Here is a 9,958-nt window from a genome sequence, read left to right on the forward strand (position 1 = left end):
ATACTTTAAAGTATCAGTCTTTAAACATTCTTTTAGGATTCGATTTGTAAAAATAGTTGATGATAAAACAGTAATCAGATCTTACCTGTTATCAGGTGTTCTGACTTCAGCAGTAGCTCTCTGACTTGTTCCTGTCCTCCATCTTTGTTGTTGAAAAGATGTATTCTCCATGAAAATTTTTCAACTACTTCTGGAAGTGAGCTTGTTGTTCTTTGTAAAATGTATTTTTTTCATGAAGTCTCTAAATTATCTCCACATGTGAAGAGCAGGAAACAATTTTTTAATCGCTCACAGCCAATAACTCTTGTTGTTGCCTCTACAACTCTGTTATCCTCCTCAGTAAACCGACCAATTTTGGACACGAGCAGGATAAGAGAAGGCCTGGAGTCCTGGAGGACGTACTGACAGAAGGTTTTAATCTGCTCCTCTGATCCTTGTATGTCTGGAGTGTCAATGACTGAAATATGTTTCCCAAAAACTGTTCCTGTTTCCACTGATATGTGTTTGGTGACAGGTCCAAACGCTACTTTGGACTCAAATGCTTCTCGTCCTAAAATGGTGTTTGCTGAAGCACTTTTACCAACTCCAGCTTTTCCCAGAAGGACAATGGAGAGATGATTATCCATGGCTGAACATTAGAAACCTGTGAAATACAACACACAAACAAGAATTACTGTATTTTTAGATGAAAAAAAAAAACAAAACAAAAAAAACAAACAGCATGAAACACAGACGTGAGAAGCAACACATGATCCCCAGCTGTGATATGATTCACTGCTCATTAACCAACTGGTCTACCCTTGTGTCCCCAAAGGTTTTCAAAGTGAGCGTGGCTTGTAGATGTGTTGCAGAGTCCTGATGTCGGTGTGCAGATTTAGTCAGATTTGAAAGACTAATAAATTTACCCAGGTGGATGTCCTATACAGTACAAAAAGTAACTCCAGCAGTACAGCCTTTTTGTTTCCTTACAGCCAGACATGCTGTTAATTCTTGGCCTTAAAATGTCGCTCCACTTTTGTTATTTTTTCTTTCATATGTAATTGTGGAGTCAGTTGTTCAATTTTTATAATTTGCCGATTTCAGCAAAAGGGTGCTGTGAGGGATTTGCTCCCTCATTAATTGTTGTTCTAAACAGGCATTTCCTGTCTTTTAGAAAAATTAAGTTATTGGGGGAAGGTTTAAGTTTTTGTCTTTATTGATGTAACTTGCATATATTATTTTGGGGTCTCATCACTCTTTTTCTTTGACAGGACCTGGTGTTTCCAATCAGCCTCATAAGGGAAATCCATGCTGACAAAGAGGGAGGGGAGATATTTTGGGTTTTGTTTTGATTTAGTTTGGTTTAGCTTCAATGTGTTTAAGTTAATTGTAAATGTTTTTTTTGTTGTTGTTGTTTTTTTTCCTCTAGAGGTTTAATTTAGTCTACTTCTTCCCAAACAGAAAATAAATGTTAAAGTTTCCACCCCTTAGAGATGGTACAGGCTGATTATTCAGAAAGCTGGGTTGTTTAAATGTTGGTGTGTTTTCTTTTATGTATGTTTTTTGTTTTTTTGCTGTGAATAAAGAAAGTGGAACCCTTGCCTCTCTGCTTTGAAATGTAAGAAGTCTTTTATTTTTTTTTTTTTGCATATGTATATAAAAAAAAACAGAGCTCTACAATTTTTGGATCAAGTCTGATGTTTTTTTTCCTCTTTTGGTATGTTTTCTTAGCCTGGGTGCCATTCCGAACTTAGTCCCGCCCACAAGGTTTGAGGTCGGGAAGTTCGGTCTGGCATAGTAGCGCGAGTATGATCGCCCCCTCTCTGGAGATCCAATCAAATTGTCAGGGCGGGCTTTATACGATGATGGACAGATGATCAACAGTAACGTAATCAACCATGTGACCAAAGCGCGCTTGGNAAAAAAAACAAACAGCATGAAACACAGACGTGAGAAGCAACACATGATCCCCAGCTGTGATATGATTCACTGCTCATTAACCAACTGGTCTACCCTTGTGTCCCCAAAGGTTTTCAAAGTGAGCGTGGCTTGTAGATGTGTTGCAGAGTCCTGATGTCGGTGGGCAGATTTGAAAGACTAATAAATCGTCTGTTTACCCAGGTGGATGTCCTGTACAGTGCAAAAAGTAAAAACTCCAGAAGTACAGCCTTTTTGTTTCCTTACAGCCAGACATGCTGTTAATTCTTGGCCTTAAAATGCCGCTCCACTTTTGTTATTTTTTTCTTTCAAATCTAATTGTGGAGTTGGTCGTACAATTTTTATAATTTGCTGATTTCAGCAAAAGGGTGCTGTGAGGGATATGCCCCTCATTAATTGGTGTTGTAAACAGGCATTTCCTGTCTTATAGAAAAAATTAAGTTATTGGGGGAAGGTTTAAGTTTTTGTCTTTATTGATGTAAATTGCATATATTTTTTTTTGGTTCTCATCACTCTTTTTCTTTGAGGTTACATGATCAGGTGTTACCATGGAAGCGTGCCCATGAGCAGTGCTGACAGAACCTGGTGTTTCCAATCAGCCTCATAAGGGAAATCCACACTGAAAGAGAGAGAGGGGAGATGTTTTGGGTTTTGATTTGGAGTATGGTGTAGCTTTAATTTGTTTAAGTTAATTGTAAATGTTTGGGGGGTTTTTTGTTTGTTTTTTTCCTCTACAGGTTTAATTTAGTTCACTTCTTCCCAAACAGAAAATATAAATGTTAAAGTTTCCACCCCTTAGAGATGGTACAGGCTGATTATTCAGAAAACTGGGTTGTTTAAATGTTGGTGTGTTTTCTTTGTCACCATTGAACTCTTGCACTCTAAATCATTGAGAGCGCAAGTGACTTTGATAAGCCTGCAGGATTTTAACATTTGCAGATAGAAATCTTGCTGCTCCGTCTCAGGCAGTCATGGTCATGGCTTATAACAGCTCCTTTCGGCGAACAGCGATTGGGGCCCCGTTGTTCGGGGTTTACCAGAGCTGGTTTAGCTTTCTCTGTCTCTGCTGCAGCAGGATTCAGGATACACTGCATTCAACTCAGTTTGAAACATATTATATGAGCGTATTTTTTGCCAATCGTCTATATACACAGTTATTGACATAGTAATTAAAGTACCACTGTCTGCTTTGCTATTGGTGTCGTGTTTAAACTGCTCACCATCCTGTTGAAATTTGCCATGTGTTGGGGTATAAATAAGGTCCGGTCAGTCAACTTAGTAGTTTCAGAAGATTTGTTTTGCACAATTACATTGCAAAGAAAAGTCCTAGTCCATAATTGTGTAGGAGGCCTACCAGGAGTCAGTGACGGGTCCCCTTAGAAGTCTGGGGCCCCTAAGCAACTGCAGGCTCTGCCAAAGGAGTGTGGCCACGGCCACCCTGGGCTATGCAATAGCCCCCCCACTAGCCAGTGTAAATTGTAGTAGCATCGGTTTAGCGTTTCAACCTATTATGCCCCCAGCATAGCGGCCGCTTTCCCTGTCCTTCTCGCACACTGTAGTCCTCCTGCTTTCGCCCTCCCCTACCCGATATTTGCTTGCGCATGTGCAAATGAGCTACCGGTACAGATGGTGCCTTAGGTACAGAACACACCGCTCTTGTGTGCTTGGAGAACTACGGCTCAGCCTGTGCCCTCTTTAACGGTGAGAAAGCGTGTAAAACTAACAGTAAGTAAATAAGTCAAATAATTTGTTTGTGAAAGAAAAGGGGGATATGTGAACTATTACATTAGACTGTTAAAGCAGCTCTTAGTGTGTTTTTGACATAGTTAGGCAGCTAACTGGATGAGCTGGTGATTGTGTATGGCTTGTTAATTTACAGACATGAAGAGAAAGTCCACAGACATCTGTTCTGATTTTAAGAGGAGAATTACAGCAGAAGCAGAGAAAGAGATGACAGGGGAGCAACAGATAACCAGTGAGGAGGAGCAGTAGGAGGAGGAGAAGAGAGAGGAGAAGAAGGAGGAGGAGGAGGAGAAGAGAGAGGAGGAGAAGGAGCAGGAGGATGAGAAGAGAGAGGAGAAGGAGGAGGAGAGAAAGAAGGAGGATGGTGGAGGAGGATGAGGAGAAGAGAGACGAGGAGGACGAGAGAGAGGAGAAGGAGGAGGAGGATGAGGAGAAGATGGAGGAGAAGGAGAAGAGAGAGGAGGAGGAGGAAGAGAAGATGGAGGAGAAGGAGGAGGAGGAGAGAGAGGAGGAGAAGGAGGATGAGAAGGAGAGAGAGGAGGAGAAGGAGGAGTAGGAGGAGAGAGAGAAGGAGGATGGAGGAAAGAAACAGATCAAGCAGCATGATAAGGACACAGCATTAGTAAAGAACAGTGATGAGGAAAAGCATGAAACAGCAGCAGACCAGGGACAGTTGATGACAGAAGCCTGGCAGAACTCAGGGAAAGCAGGTGTTCCACCTGTTCCTGGACCCGCAGTCATTTTTAGTTTTCAAAAAATGAATAAATGTACAACTTATTTCAAATATAAATAAAACAACTATTGTTCAACTCAAAATGTTAACTGGTCTATGTCTGTGCACATTGGATCAGCAGTAACATTAACAATCACACAATAAGCCAAAAGATATGAGTAGGTGTTTACTTAGATCTTTATGATAGTTTTCCACAGGCAGTATTACCACAACAGTAGAATAAAACCCTGAAATGATGTTTCTGTGTGCCACCCCAAGAATTTAAGAGCCCCCATCTGGCCACCCCTATGAAACATTTCTAGAGGCGCCCCTGGGCTCTGCTTACCGATAGTTGCGCCCTTGACTGAAAGGTTAAAGGAGAAGTTCGGTTTTTAACACTTTTAGCCCATTTTCTGTAGTGTCCAGGATGAAATCGAATGATCGACACCAANGCACTCCGTTGCTCTTATTGGTTGTAGGTCTATCCAATTGAGTGCAGAGGCATTTTTTTTCCTGGTTCGTTCAAAACACGCCCCATAATCACAGCTCTATGGAGCAGTATCAGACTCATATTCTGACTAGAATTGAGTAGGACTACGTCAGGCTAATGTTTTCTGGGCTTCATTAGCCATTTTAAGTCCACAAGGTTTCTGCATCTGTAGTGCAGACCTTACAGGCGCCTTGATTTTTTTAAGCAACCTAGCCACAACATTTCTCTAGTTTGTCACCATTGAACTCTTGCGCTCTAAATCATTGAGAGCGCAAGTGACTTTGATAAGACTGCTGGATTTTAACATTTGCAGATAGAAATCTTGCTGCTCCGTCTCAGGCAGTCATGGTCCAGCGGTTTCTAATTGCTCCTTCGGCAAACAGCGATTGGGGCCCCGTTGTTCGGTGGTTACCAGAGCTGGTTTAGCTTTCTCTGTCTCTGCTGCAGCAGGATTCAGGATACACTGCTCCTGTGTTCAATGGCAGAGAGTGGCTTTGCTATATTTGCTTTGATTAGTGGGTAAAAATTATAATAAAAAAAAAGATATTTTTATGCGAGAAAGTCCACCTTAAAACATTGTCTGTGCAGTCAGCTCATCAAGATTACAATTTTGCCTTAAAATATTATTTCGCTGTTGGAGCGAGTAACCCCTGACTGCAGACCGCAGATCGGGGCGTGCCTAAAAGATGAAGTTGAGGCCTCAAAGTCCAGGCATGCCTCCAACCACTCAAATTGCACTGTCGATGTAAGCTATAGAAGAAGAAGGAGAATGGAAGCAAGTTTCCTTTTGTATGAATGCGACATTTTGCAATTATTGTGACAGACAATAAAGAAATACGAGACAAGCCACCCACTTCAATATGTCAACTGTGCGACAAATTAATCAAGGTGACTGAGAAGTTCTGTGATAATTTATGGTATGTTGATAAAATGACATCTAAAATTACTAGATATTTAAAATTGACAATTCTTCCTAAATATAATGAATTACATTTTGAAATAGTTTTTTGTCATTTTAACATGTCCAGTTCCTCAAAATAAATTATTTGTCATTAATGCTCAATTAAATTATTGCAGCAAAATACCACATAAAGTAATATAGATTTGTTAAATACCCTCCTTTTTTTCCTGCTCTCAAAACTGAGCTATGCTTGTTTAAGAAGTGTCTGAGAAAAAATACAGAAAAATTGCAAATAATTTAAAAAGATATATAAATATGTCCTGTTATTAAATTCCTTAGTTTTGTTTTACATATTTTTTAAACTTATTTAACAATTATATTTATATGTATGTGTTTCCATTTTCATTTTGTAAATTGAAGGGTAGGAGATGCTGTATTTTTTTCTTACATGTTTGTTATAGATTATTTTACATAAGCTCTAGTAGTTTTACTTGTAATTGTGTTTCTTCAATTAAAAACAACCTCGACAACATGTGTAAACTTCTGTTTTTCAAAATTAAAAGAAGACTTAAAACATCTTACACTTGTTTAAAAAATTATTGTGAGCATTTTAGCTTATCAGGTTGCAGGCCATGCGACCTAATGGGTAAAAATAAGCGTAAATCAGGAGGTTCCTCTTAAAAGCATTAGGCATATAGGACTGTCTCTGAAGCATTGATCCCAAAATAACGTGGTTCCTAATTTAGAATTATGAACCAAAACTGAAAAAAATCAGTTTTCCAGGAAAACATTGACGCATCTAGTAGAAATTTTTGGTGGCTTTGAAAGTATCTAATTTCAGCATTAATGTCAGCATTAAAACAGCTTAAATCACATATACTTAGCTGCTTAAATTCAGTTTCATGCTGCTAGACTTTGATGCTTTCATTTTCCGTTCCCACAGAACTATTGATTGGACATAAACCCCAATGAGTCCATTAAAGGTCCTGTAGGAGATCTTGGAAAAACGATTCCAGCAAGCTATATTTTTGAACATACACAACCAAGCCTCTCCCTTCAGAAACCATGCCTTCAAAACACATGAACGCGCATGCTGTCTGCAGCGCGTCTGAGCAGCTGAAGCAGCTGCTGGCAGGGAGACAGACTCATCGCTGATGATGCAGAGCACTATGATCACTCCTCTGAAACAGTTTATTAACACCTAAATTAACTTAAAACGCCGAAATCTGCCTGCAAAACATGTTCACTTTTATTATCCTGGTGCCTACAGTTTGGATCACGTACATGAAAAACTCCTTCCAGCCGCTGCGGCAAACCACGAAGAATCAACCGGGTCATATGCTGCTGTTGAATGGGATTCTTAGTGACAGCTCACCGCTGGTGTACAGGGGTCTGAGCGGCTCGCACAGAGAAATAATATTTGAAGGCTGGATGAACTGCCTGCACTGACAATGTTTTCAGGTGGCCTTTCTCACTTTAAAATAGATTCAAACTACATCATTCTTCACCTTCACTAGACATGGATATACTTTAGTATATTCTGCTGTAAAATGAGTGTTATCGGGCAACCTTGAGTTTCAAAGCCCCCTCCTCACCCACGCTCTCTCCATTCAACCCCTGGTCGCAATCTTTACTCACTGCAGCAGCAATATCCACCTGTTTTGGGAAGTTTTTTTCCATTATTCCAACAGCTCTTCTTTCCTTTTTATTTTCTGGGATTCGCTTAAGTAACTCTTTTTTGTAACCATTGTCGCTAACACATTGTAGGTAACGGTTATGGTTTCAATCTATGCTCTGGATTACCCATAATTCCAAGTCATAGTGTAAAAAAGGAAATACTCAAATACATCATTCTTTTAAGATCTTTATTGTGGTTTGAGACATATTATATGAGCGTATTTTTTACCAACCGTCTAATGAACTATACATAGTTAATAACATAGTAGGGGTTGAACGGTTCACAAAATCCACGGTTCGGTTCGGTTCACGGTTTCATGGTCACGGATTTCGGTTCGGTATATGCTGATTGTTAGGAAAATCTATTATGTCTTGTAAAGTACAATGCGTGTTGCACAATGCTTGCACACTGTTGCACTTTTATCTACAACTTTCTTTCCGCCGTCATCGTAGGTCACTCTAAATGCAAAGTGGTCCCATACAGCAGACCTATAAAGTGCTGCTGGCGCGTCTTCCAACTAGGGTGGCCATTTCTATAGCACCAAAAAGGAGGACATTGTGCGGCATATCAATAAATTACTAAGGTGTACATAAGAATTGGATAAAATGGGTATTGATGCTTGTGTAGCTGAATAGAACAAAATATTAAAGAGATGCAAAAAAGAATTGGTTCCCATCATTTGTATTTATTTAATACATTGTGGTGGTTAAAAAGTGACAATTTTTTGACAGGATTAATTTGCGCAGAACTGCTGCAATTGATCATAAAGCAGTTGTTTGGAAAATAAGCTCGAGGCGGAGAAAGAGCTAGAGAATAGGACAATGCAAATTTCAAAAAGTGGCTGGAAAAGAGGAATTTGTGACATGGCTATCTATCTATCTATCTATCTATCTATCTATCTATCTATCTATCTATCTAGATATATATCTATCTAGATATATATCTATATTGATATATATCGGTTCCCCTTCGAAGTCAGGGGCCCCTAAGCAACTGCAGGCTCTGCCAAGGGCGCCACCAGGGGCTTGCCGAGGGTGGCCACGGCCACCCTGGGCTATGCAATGGCCCCCCCACTGGCCAGTGTAAATTGTAGTAGCATCGGTTTAGCGTTTCACCCTATTATGCCCCCAGCATAGCGGCCGCTTTCCCTGTCCTTCTCGCACACTGTAGTCCTCCTGCTTTCGCCCTCCCCTACCCGATATTTGCTTGCGCATGCGCAAATGAACTACCGGTACAGATGGTGCTTTAGGTACAGAACACACCGCTCTTGTGCGCTCGGAGAACTACGGCTCAGCCTGTGCCCTCTTTAACGGTGAGAAAGCGTGTAAAACTAACAGTAAGTAAATAAGTCAAATAATTTGTTTGTGAAAGAAAAGGGGGATATGTAAACTATAACATTAGACTGTTAAAGCAGCTCTTAGTGTGTTTTTGACATAGTTAGGCAGCTAACTGGATGAGTTGGTGATTGTGTATGGCTGGTCAATTTACAGACATGAAGAGAAAGTCCACAGACATCTGTTCTGATTTTAAGAAGAGAATTACAGCAGAAGCAGAGAAAGAGATAACAGCGGAGCAACAGATAACCAGTGAGGAGGAGCAGTAGGAGGAGGAGAAGAGAGAGGAGAAGAAGGAGGAGGAGGAGGAGAAGAGAGAGGAGGAGAAGGAGCAGGAGGATGAGAAGAGAGAGGAGAAGGAGGAGGAGAGAAAGAAGGAGGATGGTGGAGGAGGATGAGGAGAAGAGAGACGAGGAGGACGAGAGAGAGGAGAAGGAGGAGGAGGATGAGGAGAAGATGGAGGAGAAGGAGAAGAGAGAGGAGGAGGAGGAAGAGAAGATGGAGGAGAAGGAGGAGGAGGAGAGAGAGGAGGAGAAGGAGGATGAGAAGGAGAGAGAGGAGGAGAAGGAGGAGTAGGAGGAGAGAGAGAAGGAGGATGGAGGAAAGAAACAGATCAAGCAGCATGATAAGGACACAGCATTAGTAAAGAACAGTGATGAGGAAAAGCATGAAACAGCAGCAGACCAGGGACAGTTGATGACAGAAGCCTGGCAGAACTCAGGGAAAGCAGGTGTTCCACCTGTTCCTGGACCCGCAGTCATTTTTAGTTTTCAAAAAATGAATAAATGTACAACTTATTTCAAATATAAATAAAACAACTATTGTTCAACTCAAAATGTTAACTGGTCTATGTCTGTGCACATTGGATCAGCAGTAACATTAACAATCACACAATAAGCCAAAAGATATGAGTAGGTGTTTACTTAGATCTTTATGATAGTTTTCCACAGGCAGTATTACCACAACAGTAGAATAAAACCCTGAAATGATGTTTCTGTGTGCCACCCCAAGAATTTAAGAGCCCCCATCTGGCCACCCCTATGAAACATTTCTAGAGGCGCCCCTGGGCTCTGCTTACCGATAGTTGCGCCCTTGACTGAAAGGTTAAAGGAGAAGTTCGGTTTTTAACACTTTTAGCCCATTTTCTGTAGTGTCCAGGATGAAATCGAATGATCGACACCAA

The sequence above is a fragment of the Cyprinodon variegatus genome, unplaced genomic scaffold (assembly GCF_000732505.1).
Source record: "Cyprinodon variegatus isolate N-32 unplaced genomic scaffold, C_variegatus-1.0 Scaffold92, whole genome shotgun sequence".
Lineage (NCBI taxonomy): Eukaryota > Metazoa > Chordata > Actinopteri > Cyprinodontiformes > Cyprinodontidae > Cyprinodon > Cyprinodon variegatus.